General features: G+C 46.8%; 1 non-coding gene across 1 annotated transcript; it reads left to right on the top strand.

The window, feature by feature from the left end:
* The first annotated feature begins 17949 nt into the window (after positions 1-17949).
* On the top strand, positions 17950-18104 carry LOC131292723 (5.8S ribosomal RNA). Its single transcript, XR_009190330.1, has one exon. It is a non-coding gene; the product is annotated as a 5.8S ribosomal RNA (ribosomal RNA).
* The last annotated feature ends 122 nt before the right edge of the window (positions 18105-18226 follow it).

Below are 18226 nucleotides of genomic sequence, written 5' to 3'. Positions count from 1 at the left end.
GTTTGGGCCGACCACGTGGTGTGCCAAGTTGAGGTACCTTTCATGAATTATAACTTGGTCAGTTTGCCACCGAGCGACAAGCTGCGGTGTGTTTTGGAATGGTCTTGAGTGGGACTATCAAGGAAAAATACCAATCGAAAATCAGCTTGTCCATGGCCGAAGCTATTAGTGAAACATATAGCAAAATGGGTCCAAAAACGAATGAAATGGGAATTGGACCAAGAATAACGGCAAGTTGGAGAAGAGATAGCAAGTTGGCGTAGAACAATTATATTTGGTGCATGGCATGACCAACAAAAAAGTATATGGGGCCAAGGTGCTAGCTGGCCTCCAAAGTGGAGATATGGGCGATCCAAAGTTTGTACCCAAGTACGAACAAGTATGGAAAAAACAGGGTAAGGTACCAAGTACCATTAATAACTTCGGCTGTAGATGGCCGAGCGAGGCAAACGGCTCACCGTTGGAAAGGTCTTGGGGAGACCTATCTACCCTGAAAGTTTTATAAGGCTGAGTTGAAAGACCACGGAGATATTAGGTGATGATGGTCCAATTCGGGGACCAAGTCGCAGGAAATGGCACTTGACCAAAATCACCCTTGGAAGGTGAATACCGGCTTACCGGTAAGAGATAGCGACTTGGCGTAGAATATTCATAAGTTGGGCGTGTAGAGACGCAACTTTCATTATATGGGGGCAACCCGGTCAGGGTGCTCCAAGTCGGTCGTTTGGTCGGTATATGGTTTGGGCCGACCACATGGTGTACCAAGTTGAGGTATCTTTCATGAATTATAACTCGGTCAGTTTGCCACCGAGCGACAAGTTGCGGTGTGTTTTGGAATGGTCTTGAGTGGGACTATCAAGCAAAAATACAAACAGAATATCAGCTTGTCCATGGCCGAAGCTATTAGTGAAACATATAGCAAAATGGGTCCGAAAACGAATGAAATGGGACTTGGACCAAGAATAACGGCAAGTTAGAGAAGAGATAGCAAGTTGGCGTAGAACAATTATATTTAGTGCATGGTATGACCAAGAAAAAAGTATATGGGGCAAAGGTGCTGGCTGGCCTCCAAAGTGGAGATATGGGCGATACAAAGTTTGTACCCAAGTATGGCAAAAACTGGTAGAGGTACCTTTCATTAATTACTGCTCAGGCTGTATGGCACTTAGCGGGACGCTTGGCTCTGGTATGGAATAGTCTTGAGTGGGACTATCAAGGAAAAATACGAACAAAAAATCACCATGTCCACGGACGAAGGTATTAGCGAAACTTAGAGCGAAATTGCGACCAAGTCGCTGGAAATGGCCCTTGGACCAAGTATACCGTCAAGGCGGTACGAGATAGCGAGTTGACGTGGAATATTTATAAGTTTGCCTACACGAGACGAAAGTTTAGTTATATGGGGCCAACCCGCTCAGGGTTGTCCAAGTCGGTCATATGGCTGATCGAAATTTTCGACCAAGTACTGAGAAAACAGGGTAAGGTACCGTGTACCTCGAATAACTTTGGCTGTAGATGTCCGAGCGAGGCGAACGGCATAGCGTTGGAAAGGTCTTGAGGTGTTCTAGGCACCCTGAAAGTATGAGAAGGCTACCTGGAAAACTCGTGGAGATATTAGAGAAACATAGGGCCCAAAAGATACCAAGTCGCAGGAAATGGGCCCTCCATGAACACCCTAAAATCCCAATTACGGCTAAGTTGCAGGCCAGCTAGCGAAGTGAAATGTTCTAGGCATAACTAGAACACGTTAAGGCGCAACTTTTTGAATCAGAACTTTTTTCGATATCTGGCCCCCAAAGGGGGGATATGGTCGATCCAAGGATTTTTCCAAGTTTCGGTACTTTTTACGGTATCACTCATAGCTCCGGCTGTAAGCAAGCATATGACAATCTAAGACATGATTTGGAAAGGTATTGAGTAGTACTAACTTACGTTAGAACACAGCGAAGCGCTATCGGTTCATGGCAAGGCCGATATAAGCAGTCAAAGATGAAAAATGTTGACAAAATGAACAAAAATTACCTTGGTACGCGAATAGCGGCCAGGGATGAAGAGGTACGAAGGTGGTGTGGAACAATTATAATTAGGGCTTGGTACGCTCTAAAAGTTTGCCGAAGACCGCAAAGCGCTCAGACCCATAGAAAGGGGTCATTTGGGCCGAACAGTGCGTGCAAAGAGGTGAAAATGCAAAAATTGCACTTTGGGGGGCGATTTGCGGGGGGAAGGAGGGGTCGGAGGGCAAAATGTCTCTTGACCAAAAAGTCTTATCTCGTCGAGATCTACAACATTGCGGAAGACCGCAAAGCGCTAGCTCGCAATCGAAAAATCGAGAATTTGAAAATTTTCTAAGTCTTGGGCTCCCTAAGGAAAAGTTTCAAAAATCACGTTTGTCCCCAATTTTGAAGGGGAAGGAGTCGGTTCCGGGGCATGGTGTCTTCGGCAAAAAGTCTTATCTTTTTGCGTACTTTCGACTAGTTCAATAAAAATTTTTGACCCAAAATTTGTTCGGCGGACCCCTAGGTCGAAAAACCCGAAAAAAGTCGAAAAAAGTCGAAAATGTCGAAAAATGAGAAAACCTCATATTCGGACTCTACACGAGCCCCAGATATTGAAAAGTGAAATCCGCGGTCGATTTGGAACAAAAAATTGACCTAGGCAAAGTTGTATGGAGGTAGGGACCCCTGAGAAAAAAGTTTGGTCCCGAGGCTCCTTGGACCACCAAGTCCCTAGGTCGGACCAAAATCGGAAAAAATCCGACCAAAGTCGAAAGTGTCGAAAATTTTAAAAAACCCCTTTTGGGGCCCTATGGCCTCCCTAGATAATGAAAAGTGAGGTCCGCGGCCGATCCGGAAGAAAAACTTGACCTAGGCAAACTTGTATGACGGTGGGGACCCAAAAAAATTTCGATGAGTGTAGTTTAGACAGGCCGGAAAATGTATCGGTGGTCCGTATCAAGGGACGTCTTTTAGTTCCATGGGGTGGTGGTCGTCGAACAAAGTCGCCTAGGTCGACCACCAGAAAGACCAGTCGTGTTGTAATGGATGTTTTGACCACTTTACTAGGGAAACCTAGTAGGTCGAAGCAAATTTGGGGTTCGAGATGAGTTGGTGAAAGTTGGTCCAACCTAGGTGTGCTTGGTGGAGGTTGACCATGAAAGTAGAGCATGATAGGAATGACCATAACTTTGGTTCTAGATGTCGGATCGGTACACTTGAGGCAGTTTTGGAAAGGTGAAGGCCTGCTCTAGCTATGTTTCCTACCAAGCTGAGCGCCTACTAGTGACCCGGAGGAGGTATTAAGGGTCAAAGGCAAAAAGGGGTACCCTAAAGTGCATGTGACCAAGAAAATGGGAAAAACGGTATCGCCTATAGCTCAGGCTGTATGGCTCGGATCGGAAAGCTTGGATATGCGATGGAAAGGTCTTGACGAGCGCTAGCTATGTGTCCTACCAAGCGAAGCGCTAGGTGTTGAGCAAGTCGGTCATATTAGAGGGCAAAGGTGAAAAATGGTGGTTTAGAGGCGAAAATTCACCTTATGATCGAAAATAGCGGGCGAACGATAAGAGCTACGAACACGGCGTAGAACAATCATAAGTACGTTACCACAAGACCTAACTTTGGCCAATATAGAGCGAGAAGATCGGAGGTACCCATCAGGGTGATATGGCTGGTTCAAAGTTGGACCAAAACGAGACTTGAGAAATGGGTTGAAACACGGTATCGCGAATAACTCAGGCTGTATGGAACGGATCGACAAGCTAAGATCAGTGTTGGAAAGGTCGAACCGAGCGCTAACTATAATCCCAAACAACCGAAGCGCTAAGTGTTGAGCAAAACTGAGTTATTAAGCGACAAAGTGGAAAAATAATACCAAAATTTCCAAAAATCACACAAGACCAAGAATACCGAGCAGGCGGTAAGAGATAGCGGGTTGACGTAGAATACTTATAAGTTTGCCTCTACGAGACCTAAAAGTCGTCCATAGACAGCGAGAAGATCGGACCACTCTGGAAGGGTGATACGAGTGGTCAAAAATTGGCAAAAATGAAACATGGCTAAAATGGATTTGACTTGTGCACCGTATAGCTCCGGCTGTATGGCATGGATTGTTAAGCTAGGATATGTTTTGGAAAGGTAACACCCAGCGCTAGATACGACTAGAAGAAAGCAAAGCGCTAACTAGCATGATTTGGAAGTTATTAAGTGTCAAAGTCGAAAAATGTTACCAAAATTGAAACTCGAGTACATTGGGCCAAAAAGTACAAGTTGTGAAATTTGGACTTACGAGTAAAATACCGAGCAGGCGGTAAGAGATAGAGACTTGGTGTAGAACAATTATATGTTGGGCATGTTATAACCTATATTTGGCCCGAACATAGTGACGAGATCGGTGGTACCCAAAAGGGTGGTACAGGTGTTAGATGGTTTTCCCAGAGCATAAGCTCCACATGATATGGAAAACGGGAAACATCATAACTTCGGCTGTATGGCATGGAATGGAACGAACAAGGTATCGATGGAAAGAGAAAAGGTAGCGCTAACTATAATTCCTACCAAGCAAAGCGCTAGCATGTGACCGTTCGGGTGTTATTGTGAGTCAAAGTCAGAAATTGTTACCACGAGAGGCGAAAATCCGACTAAGTCCATGAATACCGGGCTGGCGGTAAGAGATACGGCTTGGCCGTAGAACATTTATAAGTTGGCCAATACAAGACCTAAGTTTCGTCCATAGACGACAAGAAGATCGAAGATACGTGAAGGTGAGATATGGGCGTCCCAAAGTGGGCCTTTGAAAAAGTGACAAACTTCCCTTATAACAGCATACACCAAATATCTCTGGCTCTATGGCACCGAATAAGAAGTTGAGCTCAGCGATAGAAAGGTGATAGTCAGCGCTAAATATCATACGAACAGAGTGAAGCGCTAAAGGGAAAGGATCTTGGTGATATAAGGTGACAAAGTCGAGAAAAGTTGCCTCAAAATCATGAAAAATGTGAAAAAATGACTAAGTCCCGGGTGCCTTAAGGGCAGGTTTATCGAATGTACCGAGCTGGCGGTACGAGATAGAGACTTGGTGTAGAACAATTATATGTTTGGCATGGCAAGACCTACATTCGGTCAATACAAAGTGAGAAGATCAAAGATACCCGCAAGGGTGATATTGGTGTCCAAAGGAAAAAAGCACTAAGTCTTGGGAAACTTATATGAAGAAAAAGGACCCTGATGGGTCATATGGGATGGATCGAAAAATCGGCTAAGTCCCAAAATGGGGATGTCAGAACTACACTCATGTGTTACCACATCAAGCAAGGCAAACTTATATGAAGCAAAGGACCCTGATGGGTCATATGGTATTGATCGAAAAATCGGCTAAGTCCCAAAATGGGGATGTCAGAACTACACTCAAATGTTACCACACCAAGCAAGGCAAACTTATATGAAGCAAAGGACCCTGATGGGTCATATGGTATTTTACGCAAAATCGGCTAAGTCCCAAAATGGGGATGTCAGAACTACACTCATGTGTTACCACATCAAGCAAGGCAAACTTATATGAAGCAAAGGACCCTGATGGGTCATATGGTATTGATCGAAAAATCGGCTAAGTCCCAAAATGGGGATGTCAGAACTACACTCAAATGTTACCACACCAAGCAAGGCAAACTTATATGAAGCAAAGGACCCTGATGGGTCATATGGTATGGATCGAAAAATCGGCTAAGTCCCAAAATGGGGATGTCAGAACTACACTCAAATGTTACCACACCAAGCAAGGCAAACTTATATGAAGCAAAGGACCCTGATGGGTCATATGGTATTGATCGAAAAATCGGCTAAGTCCCAAAATGGGGATGTCAGAACTACACTCAAATGTTACCACACCAAGCAAGGCAAACTTATATGAAGCAAAGGACCCTGATGGGTCATATGGTATTTTACGAAAAATCGGCTAAGTCCCAAAATGGGGATGTCAGAACTACACTCATGTGTTACCACATCAAGCAAGGCAAACTTATATGAAGGCAAGGACCCTGATGGGTCATATGGTATTTTACGAAAAATCGGCTAAGTCCCAAAATGGGGATGTCAGAACTACACTCAAATGTTACCACACCAAGCAAGGCAAACTTATATGAAGCAAAGGACCCTGATGGGTCATATGGTATTTTACGAAAAATCGGCTAAGTCCCAAAATGGGGATGTCAGAACTACACTCAAATGTTACCACACCAAGCAAGGCAAACTTATATGAAGGAAAGGACCCATATGGGTCATATGGTATTTTACGAAAAATCGGCTAAGTCCGAAAATGATGATGTCAGAACTACACTCAAATGTTACCACACCAAGCAAGGCAAACTTATATGAAGGAAAGGACCCATATGGGTCATATGGCATTTTACGAAAAATCGGCTAAGTCCCAAAATGAGGATGTCAGAACTACACTAAAAAGTTACCACACCAAGCAAGGCAAAGTACCTAGGTGAACCCTAGGAAGAAACACGGACCAAGTCAGATGGCCTAAGTCAAGAGTGCAAGTGACCTAGGCAAAGTTGTATGACGGTGAGGACCCTGAAAAATCTGGTTAGTGTAGTTTAGACAGGGGAGGTTTTTGGGTCGGCTGAACCTCCTTATTTTGGGTTTTGACCTCCTCAAGAAGCTACACCTAGGCAAACTGCCTAGGGTGAAAGTGCGAAGACCAATCGAATAGTAAGACAAGTTTTGACCGATCGTCCTAGGCAAGCTTGTATGAAGAAAGGGACCCTAAGGGTCATATGGAAATACTTGAAAAATCGGCTAAGTCCCAAAATTGGGATGTCTGAACTACACTAAAAAGTTACCACATCAAGCAAGGCAAAGTACCTAGGTGAACCCTAGGAAGAAACACGGACCAAGTCAGATGGCCTAAGTCAAGAGTGCAAGTGACCTAGGCAAAGTTGTATGACGGTGAGGACCCTGAAAAATCTGGTTAGTGTAGTTTAGACAGGGGAGGTTTTTGGGTCGGCTGAACCTCCTTATTTTGGGTTTTGACCTCCTCAAGAAGCTACACCTAGGCAAACTGCCTAGGGTGAAAGTGCGAAGACCAATCGAATAGTAAGACAAGTTTTGACCGATCGCCCTAGGCAAGCTTGTATGAAGAAAGGGACCCTATGGGTCATATGGAAATACATGAAAAATCGGCTAAGTCCCAAAATTGGGATGTCTGAACTACACTAAAAAGTTACCACATCAAGCAAGGCAAAGTACCTAGGTGAACCCTAAGAAGAAACACGGACCAAGTCAGATGGCCTAAGTCAAGAGTACAAGTGACCTAGGCAAAGTTGTATGGCGCTGAGGACCCTGAAAAATCGGGTTAGTGTAGTTCAGACAGGGGAGGTTTTTGGGTCGGCTGAACCTCCTTATTTTGGGTTTTGACCTCCTCAAGAAGCTACACCTAGGCAAACTGCCTAGGGTGAAAGTGCGAAGACCAATCGAATAGTAAGACAAGTTTTGACCGATCGCCCTAGGCAAGCTTGTATGAAGAAAGGGACCCTATGGGTCATATGGAAAATCCATGAAAAATCGGCTAAGTCCCAAAATTGGGATGTCTGAACTACACTAAAAAGTTACCACATCAAGCAAGGCAAAGTACCTAGGTGAACCCTAAGAAGAAACACGGACCAAGTCAGATGGCCTAAGTCAAGAGTACATGTGACCTAGGCAAAGTTGTATGGCGCTGAGGACCCTGAAAAATCGGGTTAGTGTAGTTCAGACAGGGGAGGTTTTTGGGTCGGCTGAACCTCCTTATTTTGGGTTTTGACCTCCTCAAGAAGCTACACCTAGGCAAACTGCCTAGGGTGAAAGTGCGAAGACCAATCGAATAGTAAGACAAGTTTTGACCGATCGCCCTAGGCAAGCTTGTATGAAGAAAGGGACCCTTAGGGTCATATGGAAATTCATGAAAAATCGGCTAAGTCCCAAAATTGGGATGTCAGAACTACACTATAAAGTTACCACATCAAGCAAGGCAAAGTACCTAGGTGAACCCTAGGAAGAAACACGGACCAAGTCAGATGGCCTAAGTCAAGAGTATAAGTGACCTAGGCAAAGTTGTATGGCGCTGAGGACCCTGAAAAATCGGGTTAGTGTAGTTAAGACAGGGGAGGTTTCAGGGTCGGCTGGACCTCCTTATTTCGGGTTTTGGCCTCCTCAAGAAGACAGACCTAGGCGAATTGCCTAGGGTGAAACTGCGAAGACCAATCGAATAGTAAGACAAGTTTTGACCGATCGCCCTAGGCAAGCTTGTATGAAGAAAGGGACCCTTAGGGTCATATGGAAATTCATGAAAAATCGGCTAAGTCCCAAAATTGGGATGTCAGAACTACACTAAAAAGTTACCACATCAAGCAAGGCAAAGTACCTAGGTGAACCCTAGGAAGAAACACGGACCAAGTCAGATGGCCTAAGTCAAGAGTATAAGTGACCTAGGCAAAGTTGTATGGCGCTGAGGACCCTGAAAAATCGGGTTAGTGTAGTTAAGACAGGGGAGGTTTCAGGGTCGGCCAGACCTCCTTATTTCGGGTTTTGGCCTCCTCAAGAAGACAGACCTAGGCGAATTGCCTAGGGTGAAACTGCGAAGACCAATCGAATAGTAAGACAAGTTTTGACCGATCGCCCTAGGCAAGCTTGTATGAAGAAAGGGACCCTTAGGGTCATATGGAAATTCATGAAAAATCGGCTAAGTCCCGAAATTGGGATGTCAGAACTACACTAAAAAGTTACCACATCAAGCAAGGCAAAGTACCTAGGTGAACCCTAGGAAGAAACACGGACCAAGTCAGATGGCCTAAGTCAAGAGTATAAGTGACCTAGGCAAAGTTGTATGGCGCTGAGGACCCTGAAAAATCGGGTTAGTGTAGTTAAGACAGGGGAGGTTTCAGGGTCGGCTGGACCTCCTTATTTCGGGTTTTGGCCTCCTCAAGAAGACAGACCTAGGCGAATTGCCTAGGGTGAAAGTGCGAAGACCAATCGAATAGTAAGACAAGTTTTGACCGATCGCCCTAGGCAAGCTTGTATGAAGAAAGGGACCCTATGGGTCATATGGAAATATACGAAAAATCGGCTAAGTCCCGAAATTGGGATGTCTGAACTACACTAAAAAGTTACCACATCAAGCAAGGCAAAGTACCTAGGTGAACCCTAGGAAGAAACACGGACCAAGTCAGATGGCCTAAGTCAAGAGTACAAGTGACCTAGGCAAAGTTGTATGGCGCTAAGGACCATGAAAAATCGGGTTAGTGTAGTTAAGACAGGGGAGGTTTCAGGGTCGGCTGGACCTCCTTATTTCGGGTTTTGGCCTCCTCAAGAAGACAGACCTAGGCGAACTGCCTAGGGTGAAAGTGCGAAGACCAATCGAATAGTAAGACAAGTTTTGACCGATCGCCCTAGGCAAGCTTGTATGAAGAAAGGGACCCTATGGGTCATATGGAAATACATGAAAAATCGGCTAAGTCCCAAAATTAGGATGTCTGAACTACACTAAAAAGTTACCACATCAAGCAAGGCAAAGTACCTAGGTGAACCCTAGGAAGAAACACGGACCAAGTCGGATGGCCTAAGTCAAGAGTACAAGTGACCTAGGCAAAGTTGTATGGCGCTGAGGACCCTGAAAAATCGGGTTAGTGTAGTTCAGACAGGGGAGGTTTCAGGGTCGGCCGAACCTCCTTATTTCGGGTTTTGGCCTCCTCAAGAAGACAGACCTAGGCGAACTGCCTAGGGTGAAAGTGCGAAGACCAATCGAATAGTAAGACAAGTTTTGACCGATCGCCCTAGGCAAGCTTGTATGAAGAAAGGGACCCTATGGGTCATATGGAAATATACGAAAAATCGGCTAAGTCCCAAAATTGGGATGTCAGAACTACACTATAAAGTTACCACATTAGCAAGGCAGACTTGTATGAAGAACGGGACCCTGGTGAAAGTAGCAAATATCCCAAACCGAACATGAATATTATACACACAAGAGTACGAACATAAAGGAACACGGACCAAGCGTACCGAGAGAATCGGTACTATAGAACCCTCGTGGTTCTACACAAAGACTTTATGTTAGGGGTTCAAGCCCCATAGTACTCAAACGGTGACAGTAGCAAATATCCCAAAACGAACGTGAATCTTATTCACAAGAGTACGAACATAAAGGAACACGGACCAAGCGTACCGAGAGAATCGGTACTATAGAGCCCTCGTGGTTCTACACAAAGACTTTATGTTCGGGGTTCACACCCCAAATCGAACGTGGAATTTACTTTCTGATGGTCATGCGGTCGTCCAAAGGGGTCTAGTATCCTGGGATGACAAGCATCACGGGCACAGCTCGTATCAAAACAGTCGAAGAGGCCCGCGAAAGCTTGCTTTCCATGGCTATGCGATGCACAAATTGAGTTTACTCACCGTAGTATAAAACGAACGAACCGAACCTATCCGAGTAGGGATAATGGGCGCAGTAACATACTTCTGTGACCCAGCGAGAGTTGAACGAGGTGACATGAACTGTCAGTGGCTTATATCAGATGGGATACATACATGAGATTGCTTTCAAATCTACACTCGAAAACCTAACCAAGTAAAAGCGAACGTGGGGAGGATTCGAAACTGGTAACGAAATCTTAAGCTGGAAAGAGTCATCACTATGGATACATATTATGCGAAACCAATCAAGTGCTCAGTACTGATCCAAAACCTAAGAGCACTAGTGAACACCTTATTCTCACCCTAGTTCACATCCAAGTGATCGACCACGTGTGTGAAGCAAAGACCAATCGAATTCCTCAATGGACTGAACACTATGAACAAATGGCCAAAAACGTTATAACTATCCAAACATCCTACTATCTAGCGAAAGTCATCACGATGGAACCATACAATGATCTTAACCTATAGCGCTCACCTATTCCTACCCAGAGTGCAAGTGAACATATTGCTCACCCTAACCAGTTCACATCCACGTGATCGACTAACATACCGAAGTTACCACAAGTCAAAGTTATACGTTTACAAGCGCAAGACCAATCGAAAACCCCGAAAGCAATCTCGACCCAAAATGTATTATCCGTGAGTGTAGTCGAGTCTCGTACTCGTCATCTGTAATCGTCGGATAGAATATCCAGTACACGGTTGTCTTTCCAAATGAAATCTACATACAGAACTCGCTCTTGGCAAATGGGTGGCATTGGCGCAATCAGGAGCGAGTTCCCGTCCGGGTGCCAAGTGATTGGCAAATGTCTGGGGGAAAGCAACCATATATTGATTTGTCTGTTAGTGTACTGGGTGTTTGAGGTATGTAGTATCCACGCTTGGTTGGGTGTCGCAGGGCTCGCAGTCAATGTGGGGTCATTCCGGTCAAACGGTGTGACGGCGTGAACGCCTGGAATACTGGCCTCCTCGTGGCGCCACTGGACCCCCTGGAAACAGGGGTGACGAACAGAGATCTGGGTGGGAGGGATATCCGCCCTCTCGTGCACTATCAGAGTGAAACTCTCGAAGGTGTATTTCTATGTCTGCTCGGTGGCCCAACACTGTAGCATTCTTGATCATGACTGGACGGGGTATGGTAGTGTGCCGCAGACGGAACGGGCCTTGTAAGGTATCTTTAATCCTGCTTTTTGATATCTAGCCCTCTGGTCTGTTGAGCCTCTCCGAGTGAGGGAGGTTAGGATTGACCCTATGTCAGCGGACTGGACCGCGAAGACGTAGGGAGTGTTTCGGAAGGGACTCACTCTCCTTGAAGATTCACGCCGCAGAAGTCGCCAGAGCCTACGTGTGGGGGCCCCGACTGATGCGTTCGCCATCGAGCGATCCACCGGACACGAAGGAGCTGCCTTGCGCTTTTCCTGGGGTTGCTGGTCTCGGCCAGCAGCAGAACGGTGGATCAATCGTGGCACATACAGGCACGTTCAGTGCAGGCACGAAAGTGCAAGGAGAGCACGCAAGTGCAGAAAGAGGGCGAGAAATCGCAGAACGAGTCAGCACGCCAAGTGCAGTAAAAGGGAAGAGTCCATGCCTCAAGAACAAGTGCAAGTCCCCATTTTCGGGTTTTTAGGAGGTATTGGTGTCAGATAAGCCAGCTGTCGGATCGATCTCCTGAGCCGCTTAAGTTGCACTGCACCGAGTCCGTCGCTTTAGGCTTGGGAAACATGACCCTGGTAGGCAGGGGGTACCTGTTAGTCCTTTAGCGACACGCGCTTTCACCCTTCAGGAGTTAGTTGCGTGCCACAGCGTCCGTAAACTGAGATTTTAACCTAGGGACAGAAGCCCTTCCATCCATGCTTCTACCGTGTAGGTGCATAGCGGGTTGGAATCCAAAGGGCAAGAGGAGGGAGTATGCTTGTTTCGTAGTCCGGGACATCGGGACATCGAGCAAGCTGAACCCTTGTCCATGAAATGGAGCTTGCGGTTCAATTTGACTCAACACGGGAAAACTTACCAGGTCCGAACTTATGGAGGTGAGACAGATTAATAGCTCTTTCTCAAATTTAAGGGTAGTGGTGCATGGCCGTTCTTAGTTCGTGGATTGATTTGTCTGGTTAATTCCGATAACGAACGTGACTCACATATGCTAACTAGAACGCAGTCAGCGTTAATGCGTCGATGCCGATTGGAACGGGTTAGGACCTTTCGGTGGAGTATGACCTGACACCTTCGCTGTTCGTGTGCGCAAGTGCACTTACGGTACGCTGCTTAGCAGGACAATTTGTGTTTAGCAAAATGAGATCGAGCGATAACAGGTCCGTGATGCCCTTAGATGTTCTGGGCTACACGCGTGCTACAATGTGGGTAGCAGCGTGTCTCCTATTCCGAGAGGAACGGGAAATCACTCAAATACTCACTTAGTAGGGATTATGGATTGCAATGGTCCATATGAACTCGGAACTTCTAGTAAGTGCTGGTCATCAGCCAGCGTTGAATACGTCCCTGCCCTTTGTACACACCGCCCGTCGCTACTACCGATGGATTATTTAGTGAGGTCTTTGGAGATGATCGTTCGCTGGATCCTCGTGAACCGCGTCTGCTTTATCGAAGTTGACCGAACTTGATGATTTAGAGGAAGTAAAAGTCGTAACAAGGTTTCCGTAGGTGAACCTGCGGAAGGATCATTAGTGGCCAAGTGATCCTTCCAGAAGTCCGAACCTGCGGGTTGAGACTTCGGCACAAGTTGCCATATGATAATTGACGAAACACTATAGAAGTCCGAACCTGCGGGTTGAGACTTCGGCACAAGTTGCCATATGATAATTGACGAAACACTATAGAAGTCCGAACCTGCGGGTTGAGACTTCGGCACACGTTGCCTTATACATGACTTCGAACAAATACACAAGTCCGAACCTGCGGGTTGAGACTTAGGCACAAGTTGCCTTATACATGACTTCGAACAAATACACAAGTCCGAACCTGCGGGTTGAGACTTAGGCACAAGTTGCCATATGAAAGTTGACGAAACACTAACAAGTCCGAACCTGCGAGTTGAGACTTAGGCACACGTTGCCTTATACATGACTTCGAACAAATACACAAGTCCGAACTTGCGGGTTGAGACTTAGGCACAAGTTGCCTTATACATACATTGGCCAAATAAACAGAAGTCCGAACCTGCGGGTTGAGACTTAGGCACAAGTTGCCATATTATATTCGATCAAACACTAAGTAGTCCGAACCTGCGGGTTGAGACTCAAGACCGTAACAAGATGTCACTATACAAGTCCGAACCTAAGGGTTGAGACTTAATGCGATCTAGATACCAAGTTGACATCCAATACCTGTTGAGCAAAACCAAAGATTCCCTGTTCTCGAATGATTACACTATATAACAGGGAATCATGAAGAAATCAAGCAAGCGTGAAACAAAGTCATCACTTGGGCATGCTCGATAGCCAACCACATGACCTTAACCTAAGAGAGCATGCAAACCACATGATACCTATAAACGATTAACCCGCCCTAGTTCAATCGTTCACCAAGTGATGACTTCAGTATGGCTAAGAGAAAAACTTTTGAATGGGAAAAACTCTAAGTCCGAACCTCCGGGTTGAGACTTCCGCGTCGGAGGTGGGCGCACCTCCTATCCGAAAGATGGTGAATCAGGGGTGTTCGATCAGCAATGGTAGGATGCCCCGTCGTAGTCCAACTATGACAATCCAAGTCAAGACCTCCGGGTTGAGACTTCCGCGTCCGGAGGTACGCGTACCGCCTACCCGAAAGATGGTGTGCTTCTGGGGTATTCGATGAGTCGGATACCCCGTCGTAGTCCAACTATGACAATACAAAGTCAAGACCTCCGGGTTGAGACTTCCGCGTCGGAGGTGCGCGCACCGCCTACCCGAAAGATGATGAATCAGGGGTGTTCGATCAGCAATGGTCGGATGCCCCGTCGTAGTCCAACTATGACAATCAAAGTCAAGACCTCCGGGTTGAGACTTTCCGCGAGTACAAGCATAAAGGAACACGGACCAAGCCGTACCGAGAGAATCGGTACTAGAGCCCTTGTGGTTCTACATTGAGAGAGCCCTCGTGGTTCTCATTAGGGGCTTTATGCAAGTCGTACTCAATACTGTGGTGTGAAGTATAAAGTAGTCCTCGCCTGGTCCACGCTGCTTCGGCGGTCCTGGGTAAGATAGTTCATTCTAGCTTGCCCTATAGTGGAATGAGGACACTTAATGCTTCGTCTTTTAGCGGCGGCTAGACTCCTCCTCACGGGGAACGAGTTGACGCACACAGCGGCGGCTTACGCACTATGGCAATCATGGATGCCTGAAGATTCCGTGAAGTTCTCCCCTGGTCCACGCTGCCTCGGCAGTCCTGGGTAAAATGGAATATTTCCAGCTTGCCCTATAGTGGAAGAGGACTATCCAACAATACAAAGTCAAGACCTCCGGGTTGAGACTTTCCGCGTCGGTGGTGTCGCGCACCGCCTATCCGAAAGATGGTGTAACAGGGGTGTTCGATCAGCAATGGTCGGATGCCCCGTCATAGTCCAACTATGACAACCAAAGTCAAGACCTCCGGGTTGAGACTTTCCGCGTCCGGAGGTACGCGTACCGCCTACCCGAAAGATGGTGTGCTTCTGGGGTATTCGATGAGTCGGATACCCCGTCGTAGTCCAACTATGACAATACAAAGTCAAGACCTCCGGGTTGAGACTTCCGCGTCGGAGGTGCGCGCACCGCCTACCCGAAAGATGATGAATCAGGGGTGTTCGATCAGCAATGGTCGGATGCCCCGTCGTAGTCCAACTATGACAATCAAAGTCAAGACCTCCGGGTTGAGACTTCCGCGTCCGGAGGTACGCGTACCGCCTACCCGAAAGATGGTGTGCTTCTGGGGTATTCGATGAGTCGGATACCCCGTCGTAGTCCAACTATGACAATCAAAGTCAAGACCTCCGGGTTGAGACTTCCGCGTCCGGAGGTACGCGTACCGCCTACCCGAAAGATGGTGAATCAGGGGTGTTCGATCAGCAATGGTCGGATGCCCCGTCGTAGTCCAACTATGACAATCAAAGTCAAGACCTCCGGGTTGAGACTTTCTGCGAGTACAAGCATAAAGGAACACGGACCAAGCCGTACCGAGAGAATCGGTACTAGAGCCCTCGTGGTTCTACATTGAGAGAGCCCTCGTGGTTCTCATTAGGGGCTTTATGCAAGTCGTACTCAATACTGTGGTGTGAAGTATAAAGTATAGAGTCCTCCACTGGTCCACGCTGCTCCGGCGGTCCTGGGTAAGATAGTTCATTCTAGCTTGCCCTATGTGGAAGAGGACTCAATACCCTACCTGTTGAGCTTGAAACAAAGTCATCACTTGGGCATGCTCATATTGCCATACAATATTCCATTATCTACTAATGAGCATGCAGCTATATGATTATAACCTGTAAACGATTACCCCGCCGTAGTTCAGCGCTTCAACCAAGTGATGACTTCAGTATGGCTAGTGTGTGAAGTATAAAGTATAGTCCTCCCCTGGTCCACACTGCTTCGGCGGTCCTGGGTAAGATAGTTAGTTCTAGCTTGCCCTATGTGGAAGAGGACACCATACTTAATACTGTGGTGTAATGAACAAAGTATAGTCCTCCACTGGTCCACGCTGCTTTGCAGTCCTGGGTAAGATAGTTAATTCTAGCTTGCCCTATGTGGAAGAGGGCATACAAGACAAAGTATAGTTCTCCCCTGGTCCACGCTGCTCCGGCGGTCCTGGGTAAGATAGTTAATTCTAGCTTGCCCTATGTGGAAGAGGACATAATACTCTACCTGTTGAGCTTTAAACAAAGTCATCACTTGGGCATGCTCTATAGCCAACCACATGACATTAACCTAAGAGAGCATGCAGCGTATTATCCCAATGCAAAGTAAACGATAGACTCGCCCTAGTTCAGTGCTTCAACCAAGTGATGACTTCAATATGGCTAGTGTGTGAAGTATAAAGTATAGTCCTCCCCTGGTCCACACTGCTTCGGCGGTCCTGGGTAAGATAGTTAATTCTAGCTTGCCCTATGTGGAAGAGGACACCATACTTAATACTGTGGTGTTATGAACAAAGTATAGTCCTCCACTGGTCCACGCTGCTTCGGCGGTCCTGGGTAAGATAGTTAGTTCTAGCTTGCCCTATGTGGAAGAGGGCATACAAGACAAAGTATAGTTCTCCCCTGGTCCACGCTGCTTCGGCGGTCCTGGGTAAGATAGTTAATTCTAGCTTGCCCTATGTGGAAGAGAGCATACATGAACCAAGAACGAAGGTTATGATCGAGGAATGATTCGACAACTAACCGATGGTATGAAATGTGAAGAATTCAAGCAAGCACACAATCAAGTCATCACTTGGGCATGCTCGATAGCCAACCTCATGACATTAACCTAGTAGAGCATGCGAAAACCAATATATATGTAAACGATGCCTCCCTAGTTCAGCGCTTCAACCAAGTGATGACTTCAGAATGGCTAAATCAAATCGGTTCAAACCATACCATCGGTATCCTATTGAAACACACAAGTCGATATCAAACCTCATGATTGTGTAGTCCTCCACTGGTCCACGCCGCTTCGGCCGTCCTGGGTAAAATGGAACATTCCAGCTTGCCCTATGTGGAAGAGGGCACATAACTCAATAATGTGGTGTGAAGTATAAAGTTCAGTTCTCCCCTGGTCCACGCTGCTTCGGCGGTCCTGGGTAAGATAGTTCATTCTAGCTTGCCCTATGTGGAAGAGGACACTTCATACTTCGTCTCTAAGCGGCGGCTTGACTCCTCCCTACGGGGAACGGGTTTACGCGCACAGCGGCGGCTTACGCACTATGGCAGTCATGGATGCCTTACGTTTCTATGAAAAGTGTGTTCCTCCCCTGGTCCACGCTGCTTCGGCAGTCCTGGGTAAGATAGTTAGTTCTAGCTTGCCCTATGTGGAAGAGGACACGTAGACTTACTGTGGTGTGAAGTATAAAGTTCAGTTCTCCCCTGGTCCACGCCGCTTCGGCCGTCCTGGGTAAAATGGATTCATCCAGCTTGCCCTATGTGGAATGAGGACACTTTATGCTTCGTCTCTAAGCGGCGGCTTGCTCCTCCCTACGGGGAACGGGTATACGCGCACAGCGGCGGCTTACGTTATGGCAGTCATGGATGCCTTACGTTTCCATGAAAAGTGTGTTCCTCCCCTGGTCCACGCTGCTTCGGCAGTCCTGGGTAAGATAGTTAGTTCTAGCTTGCCCTATGTGGAAGAGGACACGTAGACTTACTGTGGTGTGAAGTATAAGGTTCAGTTCTCCCCTGGTCCACGCCGCTTCGGCCGTCCTGGGTAAAATGGATTCATCCAGCTTGCCCTATGTGGAATGAGGACACTTTATGCTTCGTCTCTAAGCGGCGGCTTGCTCCTCCCTACGGGGAACGGGTATACGCGCACAGCGGCGGCTTACGCAAGTTAGTCACCCTCGGCAGTGGATCACTCGGCTCATGGATCGATGAAGACCGCAGCTAACTGCGCGTCATAATGTGAACTGCAGGACACATGAACATTGATAAGTTGAACGCATATTGCACGTCGTGGGAACCTACCATGATGTACAGATGACTGAGCGCTTATATTTGAGAAATGTATCGCATACATTTAACTACGCCGTGACACCCGTCACGAGACGTGCACCATGATGTTAACTAGGGTCGCGACGACCCGCTAGCATTAAAGAACCCGTGGTTTACAATA

This window comes from Anopheles ziemanni (genome assembly GCF_943734765.1).
Source record: "Anopheles ziemanni chromosome X unlocalized genomic scaffold, idAnoZiCoDA_A2_x.2 X_unloc_90, whole genome shotgun sequence".
Classification (NCBI taxonomy): Eukaryota; Metazoa; Arthropoda; class Insecta; order Diptera; family Culicidae; genus Anopheles; species Anopheles ziemanni.
The sequence above is the reverse complement of the archived record's forward strand: the minus strand, read 5'-3'. Positions and strand labels throughout refer to the sequence as shown.